At 33.6% G+C, this 21530-nt stretch overlaps 1 pseudogene; it reads right to left on the minus strand.

Annotated features, from left to right (window-relative positions):
- Nucleotides 1-14913: 14913 nt before the first annotated feature.
- On the minus strand, nt 14914-20008 carry LOC133796287 (probable LRR receptor-like serine/threonine-protein kinase At1g56130; annotated as a pseudogene).
- Nucleotides 20009-21530: the final 1522 nt, after the last annotated feature.

Raw genomic sequence — 21530 nt, forward strand, 5'->3', positions numbered from 1 at the left:
AAGCAAGCCAAAGTTCTCCAATAGATCAAAGTCTTCAAGCTTCCAAAGAGAGAGAGAAAACTCCAAGATAGGGAGAGGGTTGGTTCTCTAAGTTTTTAAATGTTTCTAAGTTTTGTATTACTCAACTTAAGTCTCTAAGGTTATCTCCAAGGCTCGGGGTACCGAAAACATCCCTGAGGGCATAATGGTAAATTTCCCCGATATTCCCTCCTAAACACTCTAACTTCAAATATATCTCCAAATATTTATTTTCATAACCCGATAACCCAATAAAATGTCTAATACTCAAAACACCCCCAACCCGCCCCGAGTTGGGTATTCGACTCTGTTATGACTTTCTAGCTAAACCACTCCTTAGGACTGTCTCGGATCGTGCAACACGAATATATCACAATATTCACAATTATTACATTTATGCCCTTAACGAGCTAAAATTACAAATATGCCCCTAATAACCAAATGGGGCCCACATGCATATTTAATTCACCTAACACATGCATTTCTAATCACATACTCAACAAATTCTCATATTAACATAAAAAATCACTTATTGCCCTCCAGACACGCTAATCAAGGCCATAAGCCCTATTAGCAAATTTGGGACGCTACACGTACAGACACGATTGTCCATTTATTATGAGAAATAAAAGGGACTGTGCGCAGCCAGTCAATCTTTCCAATTATTGTATTTATTACAAGTATTTGCTCATTACGTGGGTTGTTTTGCTATATTATCATTTTTTTACATATCATTATTACGAGCAGTAATGTTCAAGCAGGTCTTGGTCAAGGCAAGTGACCGAGGACCTTAAACTCCTCAATCACTTGGGGGCATATAAGGTACTAAGTAAGCAAAGCATATCGACAAGTATATGTAAACACACGAGCCAAATAAGGGAAAGCATGCTACGATATCTCAGATCGGAAAGATAAGGTTCTATGGAACAAGACAATTCCTCTGGTTAAAGTATTGTGGAGGAATAGCAGGGTCGAGGAGGAAACCTGGGAGTTTAAGTCAGCAATGTGGGATCAGTATCCCGAGTTATTCAGGTAAATTTCGAGGACAAAATTTTCAGTAGGAGGGGATAGTTGTAACGACCCAAAATTGCTAATAAGGCTTAAGGGCCTTGAATAGTGTGTCGGGAGGGCATGATTGGTTTATGTGTGATTTAAATGATTTAATGCATGATTATGTGATAAGCATGATTATATGATTATATGGATATATGAAATGCATGTTTATGAGTATTAATATGCATGTGGGTCCTATTTAGATTAAGTATTTTTCAAAATTTTGTTTAAATTTTCTTAAATAAAAATAAAGTGCTATGCTAAATTCGGTCATTCGAACAATATGTTATAATATATTGCAAATATTATAATATCAAATATTAAAAGTAAATTGTTTTACACCGCGAGCAGTTACTGCTCGGATGTAATTCTTTATTAAAAGGAAAAGTTGCCCGTTGATAACTCTACAAAATAGAGTTATTTTACCACTTTTTATGTGCTAATTATTGCTTAATTCTTGAGTTTTTAATTGATTTATTAAGTTTTAAAGTAATTTTGAATTTATTTGGTTTATTTTGATTTTATATATTTTTGTGTATTTTTATAGTTATATTAGTGTGAAATGTTATAGTTTAATTATTTAAAATTAATATTGTTAAGTTAGGAGTAAGAAGATGCAATTTTGAGTTTAAATGTTTAAGTAAATTAAATTTTAATTAATATTTTCATGGAAGTTATATGGTATATTTTATTAGAGAAAATAATTAATTTTAATTTAGTTTATGATTATTTTGTAGAAAACAAGATTGCATTTTGTTTGGAAAGAAGAGGAAATACAAGAGAAACAAGAAAAATAAAGAGGAAAGTGGCATTTTCAGATGAAAGAAAGGAACAAAATGGTATTATTAAAATACTAAAGAAGCTCCATGGCCCAAGCCCACGTCTCCAAGCTGCTGCCCACCGAAGACCAGCCCATTTGGGCCTCCTGCTCTCCACCTGTGCACCAGTTGAGATTCACTCCAGCAGCAACTCTCCCAGGGCGCCAGCTGTCCACCCAGCTGCATCAATCATGCTTCCAGCTGCTTCTCCAGCCGTACAGCCCAGCATTCCTCAGCCGTGCCTCCCAACTCCACAAGCCCAAACTGCCCCAAGACAGCCTTGACCAAGCTGCCAACACAGCCACAAAAAGACCCAAAAATCATGTTTTTATTCCCAATATTTTTCACTCAAATATCAATTCACTATTCCCTATTTTTCTTACCTAAATAAACATTCCTAATTCATTTTTTTACCCTAGCTTTTCACTAATCTTTTACCCAACCAAACATTTCATCTTTCCAATACTCTTACACTTACTCTATTTATCCTACCACTTCCCAACACAATTAAATTAATCAATTTATTTATTTTAATTTGATTAATTTCATATCCATATTTTGCCTATAAATAGAGTCTTGTAAGACCATTTGGGGAGCTCTTCTTCATCTTTTCAACCTCTACTACACTTCATATTTTTCTCTCTTCTTTTCACTATTTTCTCTCTACCATTTTCATTTTTTGAAGAGCATGTCAAGTATGTTATTTTGTAATTTTTATTTCAATCTAGTTATGAGCTTCTAATCTTTTTTCAAGATTATTAAGATGATGATGAAGCAAAATGTAACTAGATAGTATTTTTGGTTGTATGTTGATTTCCCATTTGTGCAACATTGTTTATGGATTTTTCTATCAAAGATATGCATTTTTCATCTATTATTGATTGTTAAAGCATATTACACTTAGCTGTTCATTATGCAAAAATATGATATTCTTTTATTAAATGTTTTTCATTAAATTGTTCACATCTAATTCTTAGAGCATAAGTATCATATTTTCCCTAAACATAATCTCTTGGATTTTTTGTAGTTTCATTAGGTTGTAACACAACTAATGCTTAGAAATTATATTTTATATAAGTGAAGAAAAATCCTATCTTTTTTAAAGTAACTTGTGCTTGAATAGAAAATGTATTTTGAAAAAAAATATAGTGTGATTTATTTCAACTATATCTAAACTTGGGAATCAATATACTTATAAATACTATTGAACTTGCATATTGTGGATTCTAATATCTTAATAATCTTATTTTACATATCTCATTTGAAAACCATTTTTCTATTTAATCTTAAATCTTTTTATTACTTGCCTTTTATTTTTCTAAAACAAAATCTCATCAAATATTTGGAACTAGGTTAGAATCTTCTTGCTTTGTTTGAAATAGTTTCTTTTGATGTTAGTCAATTCCCATGGATTCGACCTCGTACTTACATGAACATTATATTCCGAAACGATTCGTGCACTTGCAAGTATAATTATTAAAACACCCTTTTTTGGGCTCAACACCCGTGTAGCAAAAAATAAATTGTCTTAACATCACGAACGGGGGTCCGTGTGTCCCAAATTAAAAAATTAAAATACAAGCAGAAAAAGTTATGGAGCAGCTGGAGGGTCTTGCGGGATCTGCTGGTCGATGGAGGCCCCAATTTCCTCATCGACGCCGTCGATACCCGTGGCCAAGGAGATTTTAGGGGATGCTTGAGCTTTCTCCTCCTCCTCAAGGCGAGCAAGGCACCTGGTTAGCTCAAACTGCCTCATACATTCTAGTAGATAGTTGAAGTTCGCCTTGCGGTTGTTTTTCCAGAACATATAAAAGCAATTAAAAGTAGCCCCCTTGAACCTCTCCAGGTTACTGGCATTAGTCTCCTCGAGCTTCTTGACACGCTCCTCCAATCTCTCAGGTTCCTTTATGCTAATAGCTAGCTCATCTTGAAGCTTAGAGGCTTCCCTGAAATTAATCAAAGAAGCCTCCTTGAACCTCTCCTTGGATTCAATAGCTTTGGCCAAGGCATCCAGATGTTGTTTCAGCTCTTCGGCCAGCTTGGCATTCTACTCAAGCAGTTCAGAATTTTTCTCCTTGGCTACCTTGAGCTACTCGATGTATTTAACCTCAGCCATCTTAAGCTACTCAACGTGTTTATCCTCAACCACTTTGAGCTGCTAGCCAAGCTTCTCCTTGTATTCAGCAAGCAATGCCTCCGAGTGGCGCTAGCCAAACTCATGGTTAGAACTCCTTTCGATCAGAAAATAGATAAAATATGTTAGTGGAAATAAAAGGACAAAGTAAACAAATAAAGCACAAAAAAAATGGCAGCTTACACTGAGCACTTCGTTCAAGGCACGATTGAAGATCTGGTCGACCTCTAGGGAGCTAGTGATGATGATGGCTTCTTAGCTTTGTCAGTGCCTTGATAGCTTTGTCAGCCTATCTTTGGCTGAGTTGAGAGCCATGTTCATCAGGGCCTCTCTTGTTTGATCAGGAGGTGCCTAGTTAGCAGGAGCTGGGGGAGGAGTCTGTCCGATGGGAGCTGATGGAGGCGTCTGGTCGACGGGAGTTGATGGAGGCATCTGGTCGATAGGAGCTGGAGGAGGTGCTGCTTCCTTGGAGGGAACTGGTATAGGAACATCCTCGGTCCAAGCCTTCTTCGTTTGGGGATTGCTGCTACTTTCCCCAGGATGTTGCCTACTCCCTTTCTTTTTACTAGTAGGAGCAACAATGTTGGGTTGGCTATACAAGTTGAATGGGTCCTCGGCAGACATGACTATAAAATAGAAGCAAACACTCAGGAAACATAAATGGAGGTACTCACTAAATCAAGGAAATAAGATTAAAGAAAATTCTAAGTAATATACCCGAGCACCTATTACTAGTCGATACATTATCTATTGTACTGCTGCTACACTCACTCTCTACACTGAAGAAGTCTGAATTTAAACTAGTTGCGTATTTAAAGTTGTCATCCCTATTAAATAAATGACAGGGAATGGGAAAACTTTCTAAGAGTGAGAAGTCAGTACCGTTCTCGCCTGAGGACTCAAACATAGGCTTGGGGTGTTCAGGAAGCTTCCGCTTGCCCTTTCCCTATTGAGCAAGGACAGCAGCTGCTCACGGAGTGCTAGAAGGTTCCCTGATGGTCACACCTGTAGCCTTCCTCCTCGGGGGTTGTGAAACATCTTGGTGCTACTCAGGAACGGGAACTTCTCTCCCAGTAGCACTCCCCGCCTTCGATTCCCTCACATCCTAGTAAGGTGCGAGAAGGCCAACAAGCCTTAGGTTCTTTTCTGTGACCAGCTCTTTGATGCTTTTCTCTATGTTGGTCATGCTAGCCAGGGATGCTGCTCGTATCTCCATTTCTGGAGTGGGGACTGGTCGATGCCATGGATATGAACGACACCAAAGTTGTAAAGAATGTATAGGAAAGCTAAAAGAAATTGAACGATCAGTAAGTAAATAATTTACCTCTTTCAGTGAAGGCCAAATTGTTGGCGACCAGGTCTGGTGTTAAAAAGTACTCCTAGAAGTACTTCCCCACGTTGGACTTGTGGGTAATGTCACTCAGGAAGGTGCGAGCAGATTCCTGGTGATAGAAATGGAAAAGCCCCGTGTTGTTGTGGTTGGGGTTAGATTTGAATTTCTAACGGGGAAGTGTTTGCAGGTTGAGGGTTGGATGGAAGAGTTTCAGCCTGAGGAGCAGGCTGATTAGCAGGAGGCTTGGCTATTTTCTTTCTTTTTTGTGCAGTGGATTTTACGCGACCCATATTGATTAGGCTGGTCAAAGGTCTATTTGAGGGGTTGTGTTGAGAAAAAGGAATTTCCGAGAATGCTAGCGACGACTGTTCTTGATCTTCGAACAAAAGGGGGAGCAAGTCGTCGTCGATCAGCTTCTCACTTCCCCACGGGTCGTGCATGAAAATCTGCGAACAGAGAAGGAGATGAGAATCTACGGCCAATAGACTAAAGGAGTGGAAATGTTGGAATAACGTTGCTCGTGTATAAAAGTTAAGCTTTTATACGACCAGCAGCATTCTAACGTAAACACTAAATAGTATGCGAACAGTTTGGAAAATGGATTAAAAAGTAGAAGTGAAAAGTTTTTCAAGAGAAATTTTTTGACTCTGTGAAAGGGCGGGAAAAACCTAGTTTTTTTTCGAATGCCTAAAAACCAAATTTTTACTTCGATTTTGCGCCCTAAATCAGTAATCCTAACTCCCAAACCGATTCCTAAGCCTCATTTAGTGTTTTTTCCTTATCCTATCATGTTAATACCTACATGCCCAATTACCCCAAATCATTCTTTAAGAACATTCGGGAACTCATAATCCAAAAACACCAGAAAACTCAAGAGATATTCATTGATTGGCATGTCAAAAACAATGAAGCTCAGAAAACTTACTTGGATAAAAAAAATTGGTATGGAGATATGGATGTTGATTCAAAAGGCAAGATAGATACTCTGTAGATCACCGAGGTCGTCTGAGTTTTTGGGTTCTTCGTACGTTGTTCTTCGGCGCTCTTGAGGAAAAAAAAGGAAGAGTAAAAATTAAAAAGTGAAACTAAAGGGTTATTTATATTGATCGAGGCACATTTAATAAGGTAATAATGGGGGATGATTTTTCGAGGCGTGAAAAAATGTGTTAACTGTAAATTTTCTTTTTGGGAAACTGCAATGACATGATTGGTTACCTTTTTCGAAGAGGCATTGACGTCTCTGACAGGTCTGACAAGTCACGCGAAAGGTCAATCGTTTAAGTTTACTTTATGCTGGTCGCAGTAAAATAAACTTGGGGGGCAAATGTTTACCCAAAAATGGACTACCTGATGATGTGGCAAGATTGATCTACACGTGGCAGTTTTAAGTGAGCGTATCTTGTTTGACCCTCGACCAAGAGATTATTGGCTATCATAATTATGAGCGACCAGGCTGGTCGCATATATTTATTTATTTCCTTCTGATATGCAATCTTGTAATTATGTATTAAATGTAATTCTCATTATTATTTAGATACACATGTATTAAGTGTAATTAAGGCCCATTGACCCATGTAGACCTCCTTGAGCCTATAAATAAGAATCAACAGGCACAAAAGGGGGGACTTTTTTGGTTTTCCAAACATTTGCCTTGAGAACGCTTGAACTGAGAGATTCTAAGAGAGAAAAGGAGTGTTCTTATACATCACAATTGTATTTATCTGAGATCTAGTGAAACTCGTGAACCCCAGTTCATTGATCACTGTTCTTGGAATACTACATCAATAATAACACTAAGTGGACGTAGGTTATTACCATTCTATTGGGGTCGAACCACTATAAAATTGTTTGTGTCGTTTATCTTTTGATCTGGATTTTTTCTCATTTTCATATGATTTTATACCATTTATCTAACTCCGTGTCGTTGACCAATTCGAGGGTCAACAACATAAAATAAATAAAAATGGAAATGAAAAGAGATTTGAGATTTTAGTGTTGTCTTTTTTATGAAATGATAAAATGACACAAGTGAAATAAAAGTAGGGTGTAATCAAGAGTTTGAGAAATAGAAAGGTTTCAAGACTCATCCATATGCTTGTTTGGTTACTTAGTTACTTGATTTACAAAAATACACAAGTAAATAGTTCACATCCCAACATTTACTTGGAAAATCTAACATTAAAGTCCATATTCTTTTCTAACAAAAGTCAATTTGAGTTATAAAGTTCTTTAGTTTAAGAGCACAATGTTAATCTTATGAAAAATCTAAAAATGACAAAATACCCAAGGGCAATAATGCAATAGAAGATTAGACATAAAATTATGTATCAATTTTACTTTTACTAATTAGAACACATAGAAAGAGCATGACTAATCATGTATACTATTAACACAAGTAAATAGAGATGCGGATGAAAGAACATAAATAACTCAAATACATTATATTAAGAACATAGTAAATCAAAGTAGCAAAATAACATTACTAGCATATGAAATCATCCCTAACCTTCCTAGGAAGATTAGGCCATTATGCTCATGATTCTCACAAAATTATAAGAAGAAAATATGAGAAGAAAGTGAGTAGAAATTTTGTTATAGTTTCTTTACTCTAATAATTACATCCCAAATGTGAAGGAGAAAATGACTAAAAATAAATTAAATTACAAATGGGGTCTACAAAATAAATTTGAAATATTAATAATAAAATATGATTTTGAAAAATAAAATCTTATTATTAATATTAATTTAGCTATTTTAGTGAATGGTCATTTTGCCCTTTTTCTAAAACACCATAAAATGTGAGCTTAAAAGCTCAAAATGGAAAGGTGCAAGACCCAAAACCCACAAAAGTTGGGTTGAAAGGTGACTGAAATTGTTGACCAAATGCAGCCAATAGAGGTGCGCCACGTGTCCAGGTGGTGACAAGCTTGGGCTTGGGCTTGTTTGGGCTCATTTTGGGCCTAATGCCCTTCAAAAATGCACTTTTTCAACTCTTATTTTCACTTTTGATTCTTTCTTTCTTCTTTCTTTTTCTTTATGCCAAAATGCAACTTTAATTCTTACAAAATAACAATAAATTAAATCATAATTAAATATTTGTATTTATAAAATAAATTATATTAATTCCATGAAAATATTAATTAAACTTAATTTATTTTTATTATTAAAATCAATAAATATGCATTTTTCACCACTAATCACAACCCCCAACCAGCTTATTGCTAGTCCCTAGCAATTCAAGCGAAAAAAAATTGTCAAGTTGAATAATCAAGTCGAACCAACACAAAATCATCTAAACATTTTCAGTGATTACTATCGAAGCTACTTCAGTTGCAATTCCAAAGTTGTGTGTGTGTGCACCAAGCCATATTCTTTTTATCGCAAGTCATAACACAAATAGTATCCAAAAATCTCAAAAGTATAAAGGTCTCAACTCCAAATTCCTCATGGGCATTGAAAGTATTTTTAATGGGAAGGATACCACTCTTGGAGTTGGAAATGTAACAGTTTACGCTCAAATGAGAAAAGATAAACTTTTTAGGATAAGCAATTTGAATCACAAGATAGGCATATCAACTTATTGGAATTCAAATGACAAACAACCTTTGGGATTTACATGAGAAAGCTCAAAAATAAAATGACAACTAACTAGAAATGATAAATAAGAAAATGAAACTATTAATACTAATATATATATAAATGAGGGCACTCTTAATGGATACTACCCATGGATGATTACTTTAATATTAACCATTAGAGTCCATATTTATAGTGGTTAATTAATATTTCTAAAAATAAATTTTGATTTTTTTAATTTTTTGGAAAGGTTACCTGATTACATGACGATCATCTATTTATTAAATTAAAGAATTAAAAAAATCTTATTTAAGCATTATTTATGAAAATTCGAAATTAATGTAGAAAAAAAATCTTTACCTATTGGTGACTTGCTATACCTAGTCACTATGTTGCCACATCATCATAATTGTTAGTACCCATCTATGTGCAGTAACCATTGAGAACTCTTCCACATATATATACAGAGGAAAATTCTTCTATAGGGGCTTCACTTTAAGCCCTACCGGTAGAGATCCCAGTGTTTCTCGACCCGTGAACAGTTTCGACGCAATTTTTTTTATGACTGTGTATATTGTAGCTATTTAGATCATCCTGCAAATTTTCAGAAAATTCTGAATAGTTTACAGTACCGAAAACTAGGTACAAACATGTTGTTTTCCATGCGCATAAAAAAATTAGTCACGTGTGCAACATGTTTGAACTTAGTTTTCGGTGCTGTAAACTATTCGGAATTTTTTGAAAATTTGCAGGATGCTCTAAATAGCTACAATATACACAGTCATAAAAAAAAATTGCGTCGAAACTGTTCACAAGTCGAGAAACACTAAGATCCCCACCGGTAGGGCTTAAAGTGAAGCCCCTATAGGAGAATTCCCCTATAAATATATATATATCTATGCAATTACACAAAACAAATATAATTTTAGAAATATTTTTTTAACAACTAAAAAATAATAAAGGAAAGTATTGCTCTTGTTCTTTTTTTTTTTCATTTTTCATCAGTTTTTTTTCTTCTTTTTTTTTCATCATTTTTTCCCTTTTTTTTAATTTCTTTTTTTTTTTTGACAAGAGACAACACAAAAATAAAAAGGAAATTACAAATAAAATAAAATAAATAGAACACAAATTTAAAACTAATTACAAAGGCTCATTCTTATATGAAAAACATCCCTCTAGTAAATGTCATGTTTTAAATTCCAAAGATGGGACTTTACCAACTCAAATGGTCAATAAAAGTTCAAAAAGTTGTTTTCTCAACTCTCACAACTCACCAAGAAATGAAAAACTTTAAACTTGAAATTTCCCTCAACTGTTTGTGTTAACAACCAATTTATCACATGTTTGGAAAGTTCACAAAAGAACTTTGAAAATCACTTCATAATAGCTAACACATAGTACAAACTGACTCAAACCAACAAGTTGTACTCATGCTTGGATAATTTTGAAAAATATTTACTTAGAAATTCAACACAACAATAAGATTTTCCAAATAAATGCTAATGAATGCTCACCACCCCCAACCAAAAATCAGACAGTGTCATCAATGTCAAAATGAATAATCAGTAAAAAAGGTAGGGAAAGAGAACACCTGGATGATGACCATGTCCATGAGGCGAGAGCGAAAATAGCCTGATAACAATACCCCAAAACAAACAACATACAACAATAAAAGAAATACATAAAAATAAAAAGAAAAATAAATAATAATAAAAAACAAACAAACCATTCAGAACTTCAGAGTGTATAAATTGGGTCCTTAAGAAGAACCTCTTCAACATGACTCGCACTCTCAATGTAATGCTTCATTCTTTGGTCATTAACTCAAAAAATTCTCCCATCGGTTGGGTCCTCGACCTCAACAGAATCATTGAGAAATACTTGCTTCATTACAAATGGACCAGTCCATCGCGATCGTAGTTTATCGAGGTGCAAGTGCAAGCGAGAATCATACAGATGCACTTTTTGATTTGGCTCAAAGTGTTTTCGTAGGATTTTTTTATCATGAGCGATTTTCAATTTCCCTTTATAAATCATGGAATTGTCATATGCATCGTTTCTCAACTCCTCAATTTCGGACAATTGGAGTTTGCGAATGATACCTGCGACATTCAGATCAAAGTTTAGGGCTTTGATAGCCCAATAAGCTTTATGCTCGAGCTCGACAGGTAAATGACTGGTTTTTCCAAAGACAAGCCGATAGGGAGACATCCCAATAGGGGATTTGAAAGCATTGCGGTATGCCCAAAGAGCGTCTAGAAGACGTGTAGACCATTCTTTGCGGTCGGGATTTACCATCTTTTCTAGAATGTGTTTTATCTCCCTATTGGCTAACTCATCTTGACCATTAGTTTGTGGATGATAGGTGTTTGAAACCTTATGAAGTACACCTTACTTGCGCATAAGAGCTTCAAAAGATCTGTTGCAAAAATGAGTGCCTTGATCACTGATGATAGCGCGAGGAATACCAAACCTTGATAACACATTTTCTTTAAAAAATTTGACAACTGTAGCATTATCATTGGTTCGACAGGGTACAGCCTCGACCTATTTGGAAAAATAATCCACAGCGAGAAGAATATAAAGGTAGCCAAAAGAAGGTGGAAATGGTCCCATAAAGTCTATCCCCCAACAATCAAATATTTCGATAACAAGAATTGGGTTTAAGGGCATCATGTGCCGACGAGATAAGGACCCTAACTTTTGGCACCTTATACAAGAACGACAGAAATCATTGGTGTCTTTGAACAAAGTGGGCCAGTAAAGACCGCATTGTAAGACTTTTGCAGCATTTTTCTTCACAGAAAAGTGACCACCACAAGCAACATTGTGACAAAAATTCAGCACACTAGACACCTCATCGTCATGGATGCATCTTCGCATGATTTGGTTGGGGCAGTACTTGAATAAGTATAGGTCATCCCAAAAGAAATTGTGCACCTCGACCAAAAATTTGTGTTTGTCTTGTGAACTCCATTCAGATGGGAGTTCACCTGTTACTAAGTAGTTCACAATATGAGCATACCACGGTAACTTAGTAACAGAAAGCAATTGTTCATCCAGAAAATCTTCATGAATAGGTGGACCATCAGCGGGATCGTTGAATTAGAGTCGAGACAAATGGTCCGCGACGACATTTTCAACACCTTTCTTGTCTTTGATCGTTATGTCAAATTCTTGCAAAAGAAGGATCCACCGTATTAATCGCGCCTTACACTACAAGAAAAAATACGTTCAATAAGACCGAAAAAGTATTATCAAATATATACCATAACACTTTTTGATGTGTTAAGGAAAGCGATGTCATAGTAGGTCGGAGCACTTTGCATAACACTTTTCCATAGTTATAGACATGTGTTATGGTATAGCCTAAGATAACACTTTTGTTGTGTTATTTTAATAGTTAGATAAGTATTTCATTATGCTATTTATAAATAGATTATATAACACTTTTTTGTACTTATAAAGTAGTGATATGATACACTTTATAATAACACACTTTCTGCATTATAGAAAATAGTTTGCATAACATAATTTTATGCTTATAAACCAGTGTTATTGTAAAAGATACAATAACACATTTTTTGTGTTATTCTAATATTTGGATAAGCTTGAATTATTATTATATAAACCTGTACATTATAATCATTTTTTATTGCTTTAATTCAAACCCGGTTCATTTAATATACTTAAGACACCCTTAACATTGTACAAATATATTTTTGAGTACCAATTATATGGTTCATAACACATATAACCAAATAATTGTGTCAAAATACATTCAAGATTATCTTAAAAACAATCCAAAAGTCTTAAGATATTCAACACTGCCTAATTAACATAAACAAAATATTCTCACAATAGTCACAAAATAGTCTTAAACAGTTGCATATTCAAAAGTAAAGGTAGGAATTCATGATCTTCCAAATGTCAACACACCAAAGCCTTTGGACTTGTAGTTGTTGGATTAACTTATACAGGATCTTTCTTTATTTTCATGTATATCTAATACTAAACAAATTAATACAAGATAGCCTAAAGCATGTTTCTAAAATTGAATTCAAAGAGAAACAAAGAATAGAATACTTACAGTATACGCAGCGGAATTAAAGAGTCCTTCCTTCAGTTTCTCTAACTCTTGTATCCTCTCTGTCGCAGAGTATTATCAAGAAACTGAACCTATCTTCTATTTTCTTCACAATCTTCCAATGTATCCTTAGAACCACCTAGACTAGTGTGGGAAATTCTCAACACATGAGATAGATATAGAGAGAAGAAGAGAAAATAACAAAGAGGCTTAGAAAAGGACTTGTGTTTAGAGAGAATATAAAACTATCAGAAAATCTGACTTGTGACTTATCAAACTTCTCAGAAATCTTAACTGATGACTTCTCTCTAAGCACTCCTTTTATAGAATCAATTAGGCCATTTACTTTAATTAAAAAATCAATAAAATAATAGCCATTTTGAAGCCCTAGGTCGAAATTATCATGGGCTATAGGCCCATGAAATTTCCCATTTGATTATAAGCCCATTGGACTTAAAATCAAGGTCTGTATTATTTTCTATTGATTTAATTAATTAAATAATTATTTAAATATTTTATCAAATTAATTATTTATAATTTGAACCTTGATTTAAACTTATTTATTAATTTAGATACCAATTTATCTTAATTAATAAATCTGTCATAATTTCTCTTTTCTTCTCAAAATTACACAACTCTGTGAAACTATCCAAAATTGACCTGGTCAACTTTGATAATTCTAATTGATGATTAAATCAATTAAATGAGACGATCTAGATGATTTTATCCAAGGTACAATGGGGACCATGGGCCTATGAAATCAAGATCCAATAAGTTATCATAAATCTAACAAATAAATTTACTAATTTATTAATTCCTCGTGACTCCACTATAGACTCGGAATTGCACTCTTGAATTCATAGAACGCTCTATAACAAATATAGATACGCTATTAATTATCCATTGTTACAACCATAATTGTCACTCAATCCTCTATAGACGGTCTACAATGAGATAGGACTAAAATACCGTTTTACCCCTCATTGTATTTTATCCTTAAAACACTTAGTTCCTTTTAAATGATATTTCTAAAACTAATTTAATTACTGAAATGAGATCTCTATCATTTAACACCTTGAACTAAACTAAAAGGAAACCGTCGTTTCACTTCTTCATCAGAAGCTATAGATGTTCATATCTATGATTAACACTCCCACTCAATTATACTACCGAGTTCCCAAGATGTAAGTATGGGCTAGTCCGTAGGGTAAGCTGGTAACGAACAAGTCAAAGAACTTAAATAATACAATCAGTTAGAATACTAACCACTCAGAATTGAGATTGAATTGACCTATGGTCAACTATATGATATGACTAGAATAGATAATAACGGTATGTTTACTTATCTTATCAACTGTCAATATCGGTCTTGTCCGATGTATCAAATACATCCGATCTTATCTACTTTGCTAATGTTCTGGAAAGAACATAACACTGTAATGTGTAAGTAGATCATATCGTAGATTGGCAAGTCAGTGTAAATCCGGTGCACTGACTAATCTTAGGACTAACTTATTTTGAACATATAATCATATTTATATTCCACTGTGATTATAAATAAGATTAGATATATGCTCGGGATTTAATAGAAGTTTATATTAAACAAATAATCATGAAAATAAAACATGTGAGCAAAGTGATTGACCAAGTCAAAAAAATTATTTCTATTCTTTTATTGATAATAAAATGAGATTACAAAGAATTTGAGTTTTAATTAGGGCATAAAACCCCAACAGTAGCTTTGAAGAATTGGACGAGTGGTGCCTTTCGCAGGCGATGGCAATGCATCCCCCACCATGCTCGTACTAGCAGGAAAATCATAGTAGGTAGAATCAGTTCCTATAGTTGCAACATCACTTAATATGCTGCTTAGAATATCCAAACTCCAGTCAGCCTAGTAACCAGGCCTTGAGATTTGAGTGCTTACTTCAATATCTCCTTAAAGCATTGCCACAACTCTAGACATTGATGGCCTTGATGTTGGTGATGTTTGAGTGCATAAAAGAGCTACTCTTATGAGTCTTCTCACTTCATCTTCGTCGAATTCGGATAACTCTGAATCCACAAGACCAGCTTCATTGTTTTGTTCTTGTATGTTCCAAGCCTAGAGAAGCACAAATTAATTAGAATTGGGCATTGTTGTGTTGTGAATCCATAGCTAAAACATATACATTGAATAGTAAGGAATTATGTACCCATTCAAGAAGATATATTTGTTCTTCTTCCAAATTAGGAGCAGAGTTCGGCCTGCCACTGATAGTCTCTAGCGCCACAACACCAAAAGCAAGCACGTCAGCTTTCTCTGTAAGATGTCCGCGCATGGCATATTCTGGTGCAAGATAGCCACTGCATCATCATCATCATCATCCATGGTTATTTTTTGTTACATGATCATGCATAGAAGTAGGGTGACTAAATTTCTTCAATGATAAATTATCTTACATTGTTTCAGCAACATGAGTACTAATGTGAGTCTTATTGTCATCACATCTCTGTGGACGATTCTTAGTTGTGACTCTTCATGAAGATAAGCTAGACCTTTTGCTATACCTAAAAAAATGTCGAAACGTGTTGACCAATCTAGCTTTAAGCTATTATTCCCTTATCATGCCAGACATAGACATTATTAGCCTTGTTTAGTACATGTAATTGTATAAGCATCATGAGTGTTATTTTTATACCAAAAAGTGCTTGATCAAGACTCTTGTTTTCTAGATACTCATAAACAAGAAGTTGTTTGCCTCCCTCAATACAACATCCATGCAATTTGATCAAGTTTCAGTGTTGGACAACAGATATTGTGGCAATTTCAGCCACAAACTGGCTCTTTCCTTGATGAGAAGTCATAGACAGTTGCTTCACAACTATCACTCTTCCATCATCAAGTGATCCCTGTTGAGAATGGAGTTGATTTAATGGAATGAAAATAATGAATTTGACACAGTAACATATAGTGACAAATAGCCAAAAAAAACTTTTCTACTTTGTCAAATTGTATGCTTAAAAAGTACTAACATTTATTGTTCAAGTGTTATGAAAACTTTTGCAAACAAAATGAAAGTGATGAAAACAATGACTTACCTTATAGATAGGTCCAAATCCACTCTCTCCTAACTTATTAGCAGAATCAAAATTGTTTGTTGCCATCTTTAGTTCAGCATAAATGAAAGTGAAAGGTCTAACATCCATTCCCAAGAACTTTGAAAATGAAAAAAAAAAAAAAAAGCACTATATGTCATGGCTCTTGATGTTTATGTAGTAGACTATAATGGTTTTCTATTCTATTTCTGAAATTTATAGGATTATGCAACATGCTATAGTAACATTTTACCAACAGTAGGCTCAAGCAGTTTTCTTTTTACTACTTGGAGGCTTGTTACTAATAGTAGGTTCAAAATCTGGACAAAACTATAGTCAAAACTTGATACAAATCTATATACATGGGAGGAAAACAATTACTTATCAAATTTTTGTTTAATTCCACATTACCTGCAGTAGCACTGATGGCTGAAATAGAAGGGCCATAAGTACCTTGCTTTGGTATGCAACAAGTCCTTTTCCCAGCCCAAAACAGATGAACTTCAAGGTAGTTTTCTGATACTTGAGCTGTGAATACTTTCTCCACAACATGAAAGGAGACATGGCCTGCCACTTTTCTGATATCAAAATTTCGTTGAAGGCACTTCAATCCTGAAAGAATATCACTGAAAAAAAAACAAGCACAGCTATTAATAGCACAAAAACCATGCAAAGAAAGAAGCACCAAGCATTAAAACCAACCTGTTGTTGGAGCTTTCAATTGTGAAGTTGTTCCAAAATAAGTTGCTTCATATTATCCAAAACAAAAGAAAATTAATTAATATTAGTATCCATGTTAGCTTATTCATTGAATGAAAAGAAGAGTAGCAACAAAACTAGTAAACTACTAACCTATGGAAGTAAACAAAAGTATCAAGCTAGAGAGTTTTTATCAAAAAAGAAAAATGTTTTTTGAGAATCAAAAGAAATACAGGTGTAGATCTGGTTTATTGACTCAAGAAGGAAAACTCCCTACTAAATTGTTGAAAGATACATCTCTACAGGTATAACATAACAACAACAACAACAACAACATCAATTGTGAGTAGGGAAATCGAGTAACAATAATATAAACTAAGTACATATGAACTTTTGATTTTGTTTTAGGTGATCAATTAAATAAATGAAATTCAGACCCCTATAGTTCAAGTTAATTAGTAGGAACTTACATATTGAGAAGAGAATGAACTTTTTGTTTAGACAAAGTACCATTTATTTTGTTGTTCCCAAGAAACCTGATTAAGGAAAGCATAAACACCTAATTCAATAACCTTTAAGACTAGCTATTAAGGAGGTATGTGATACAACTAAGTGGATATTTCATTTATTACAGCTTTAAGAGTGAACTCAAGTTGAAAAGAGAGTCTAGAATTTGTCCAATTAAGTTGTTGAAACTAAAATCCCTTGAAAAAGAATAGAATGTTGTAATTAAATGATAAATAAAAATGGAAATGAAAAGAGATTTGAGATTTTGGTGTTGTCTTTTTGATAAAATGATAAAATGACACAAGTGACATAAAAATAGGGTGTAATCAAGAGTTTGAGAAATAGAAAGGTTTCAAGAATCATCCATATGCTTGTTTGGTTACTTAGTTACTTGATTTACAAAAATACACAAGTAAATAGTTCACATCCCAACATTTACTTGGAAAATCTAACATTAAAGTCCATATTCTTTTCTAACAAAAGTCAATTTGAGTTATAAAGTTCTTTAGTTTAAGAGCACAATGTTAATCTTATGAAAAATCTAAAAATGACAAAATACCCAAGGGCAATAATGCAATAGAAGATTAGACATAAAATTATGTATCAATTTTACTTTTACTAATTAGAACACATAGAAAGAGCATGACTAATCATGTATACTATTAACACAAGTAAATAGAGATGCGGATGAAAGAACATAAATAACTCAAATACATTATATTAAGAACATAGTAAATCAAAGTAGCAAAATAACATTACTAGCATATGAAATCATCCCTAACCTTCCTAGGAAGATTAGGCCATTATGCTCATGATTCTCACAAAATTATAAGAAGAAAATATGAGAAGAAAGTGAGTAGAAATTTTGTTATAGTTTCTTTACTTTAATAATTACATCCCAAATGTGAAAGAAGAGTCCCTATTTATAGAAGGAGAAAATGACTAAAAAGAAATTAAACTACAAATAGGGTCTACAAAATAAATTTGAAATATTAATAATAAAATATGATTTTGAAAAATCAAATCTTATTATTAATATTAATTTAGTTATTTTAGTGAATGGTCATTTTGCCATTTTTCTAAAACACTGCAAAATATGAGCTTAAGAGCTCAAAATGGAAAGGTGCAAGACTCAAAACCCACAAAAATTGGGTTGAAAGGTGGCTGAAAGTATTGACCAAGTGCAACCAATAGAGGTGCGTCACGTGTCCAGGTGGTGGCAAGCTTTGGCGTGGGCTTGTTTGGGCTCATTTTGGGCTCTTTTTTTCACTTTTGATTCTTTCTTTCTTCTTTCTTTTTCTTTATGTCAAAATGCAACTTTAATTCCTACAAAATAACAATAAATTAAATCATAATCAAATATTTTCATTTATAAAATAAATTGTATTAATTCCATGAAAATATTAATCAAACTTAATTTATTTTGACCATTAAAATCAATAAATATGCATTTTTCACCACTAATTAACGATGCATCGCCTACATGCAGGCGACGCGTCGCCTGCTGTTTTACGTGAAATATCGTAAATTCTCTAAATGACGTGTTTTTCAAGTCTAATTCCATTTGTTAGATATAATGACGGTGCCTACTCCATATAAGGGTCAAAAACAGTGATTTGGGAGACTTGATCACTCTTTCCAATCTCTCTCTACCCTCTCTATCTCTAGCTCCAAGAATCTCTAAGTTTTCTTGAAGAACTCTCAAAGAAAGTGCTTGACTTTGAGAGTTGAATGCTTGTTCAATCTCAATCCTCATTTCCTTAGGAGAATGCCTTAAGCATCAATGGTGGCTAAGAAATAGAGTATTCGGACAGTGTTTTGCAACGTGTATAAGCCATGTTTTTGTGTTTGGTTTGCTCAAAGTGGTGATCTTGCCTAGGGTTTGAAGCTTCATCAAAGTTGAAGAACACCATTGTTCTACTTGGGTTTGAATGTTCTTTCTCAATTTTTTTTAAGTCTCTGTCAATCCAAATTTTGTGTAGATTCTATTTCTTGTGGTGGTGTTATCTCACTCTCCCCCAACACTAATGAGTATCTATCCATTCACTTGATAATATACATTTAATTTGGCCTTAACCCTTAAGAGTTTTTGTTTATTCTCTGAATGTGTTCATGAGTTATCTATTACATTAAAAAAACATTCAACAAAAATATACCTTAAAAGAACTCACTAACATACCATGGGTGACAACCACCTAGCTGCCCAACATATGACACCTTATTTTAATCATATCTAAATGGACCCAAAATCTGAAACAATCTGTGTTTGGGGTTGTGTTTTTCATAGAGCAAGCCATGCATCAAACTCCACATAAGCCCATACTACATAGCATATAATCATATCATATGATTTACAGGACAAGTTTGTGTTCATGTTTAGAGTTCAGAACCACACCCTCAGATTCATCAAGATAGACCCAACTCAATTTGATCAAATATTCATTGTCAGATATAAGTGAGTCAGGTATAAGTGAGTTCAGTGTAAATTAGAAGGATAATACTCCTAAAAAAAAGGCAGTCAAGTTGAGTTTCTCTTTGATTAAGTAATACAAGATATTTTCTACAACAAACAAAAATTAAAACTAATAGTATGTTGCTGGCCATTGAGACCTCAACCAGATTAATTGATGAGATTCTTTTATAGTCATGAAAGCAACTGCATTTTTGTCATTCTTGAGAACATTAACAACTTTTATAAATTCCATGTCATCCAGTTCATCCAATCCTTGCAATTTCTCAGGACACTTCTGGTGCAGTGATTTCTCACTAATTGTTTTTCTTTGCGCAACTTTTAAGGTAGCCAAGGAAATCTCACTAAAGGTCTTTGATCATTCTCCTCTCTCTAGTGAATCTCTTTTTTACATTTGCAAGTGAATTCTAATGTTATGTTGCTTTGAACTTTCATCCTGCAAAATATGATGTGAGAATGGTAGTGAAGTAATGATTGGTTTCTATTCGATGGTAGCAACAATATATATTGAAATTCACATAGTTAGTGTGAATAATTGAGTTTCAGTTTGGTTGTACTTCTTATGTATCATTATGTATTGTTGACTAATTATAAACTATGAGTTATATATATGTATATAAAGTTTATGATTGCTCCTTTTTGTTTATATTTGGCTTCTTCAAAAGAAATTTCACAACTAAAATCTATATGAAAATAATCTGTAGCAAAAACAATACCTTGTTGTCCAATGTGTATAATATGTATGAAAATAATTAGTTTTTGATACCTCACATAGTATTATAACTTTTGAACTGTAGAGAGAATAGACTCTCGACATTAGTACACAATGAAGAAAATTAGAGAAAAGTATATAAAATAGAAAGAAAAAAAAAGAGTAGAAAAAAAAAGCACTTGAGCTTTACTCAACGTGATGTTGAGCTATCAGCATGAAGATATAGTTGTAATCAAGTATATAATACATATGTCTAAATTTCTATACACCATATTATGTCTCTAAGGCATTTTACTAAACATGTGAAGTGCAGTTTTTCTTTTATCTTAACCAGAAGCATTGTTGCATAAAAAATAATCATAACTTCAAAAATTTATAAATCAAAATGAGCAATACTCACTAAGAATCCAATTCACATTATTCCAAAAGTAAAAGCGAAACCCAATTGGCTTTCTGGAAAGGAACAAATAAAGAACCCAATATAATTGTGAATTATTCTAATAAGAGAAAAACTCAATACATGATGCAAAACATACTTCTATATCTCCTAAATCTACTAACAATTTAATTTAACATCCTAAAATTTAAACTTCAAAAACAACTCCCATGTGTTACCGTGTACATTTCACTCTTGTCATTTTTCTACAAAACCAGATCATAGGTTTTAAGCTAAGATGATGGACTTGTAAATCTTTCATTTCACAAGTTTGAAGCAAATATATAAGTGATTCATGACTACAGCAATAGATAATACATGTACATATATAAATATAGGGAATGACTATAACGCATCATTTTTTTTGCAACACCGGTGCATCATTTTTCTATTTCGGCACCTGGATAGATATAATCCAAAAAAAAATTATATGAAAGTGTACAATGTAGGTATTTAGAATATCCTGCAAAATTTCAAGAAACTCTAAATAGTTTATTAAGCCGAAAATAGAATTCAAACTGTCAAATTTTTTACGCGTACACAAAAAAACAGGCACGCGTGCAACAAACAGTTTAGACCCTGTTTTGGTACCATAATTTATTCAGAATT

Source organism: Humulus lupulus, chromosome 8, assembly GCF_963169125.1.
Source record: "Humulus lupulus chromosome 8, drHumLupu1.1, whole genome shotgun sequence".
NCBI classification, from domain to species: domain Eukaryota; kingdom Viridiplantae; phylum Streptophyta; class Magnoliopsida; order Rosales; family Cannabaceae; genus Humulus; species Humulus lupulus.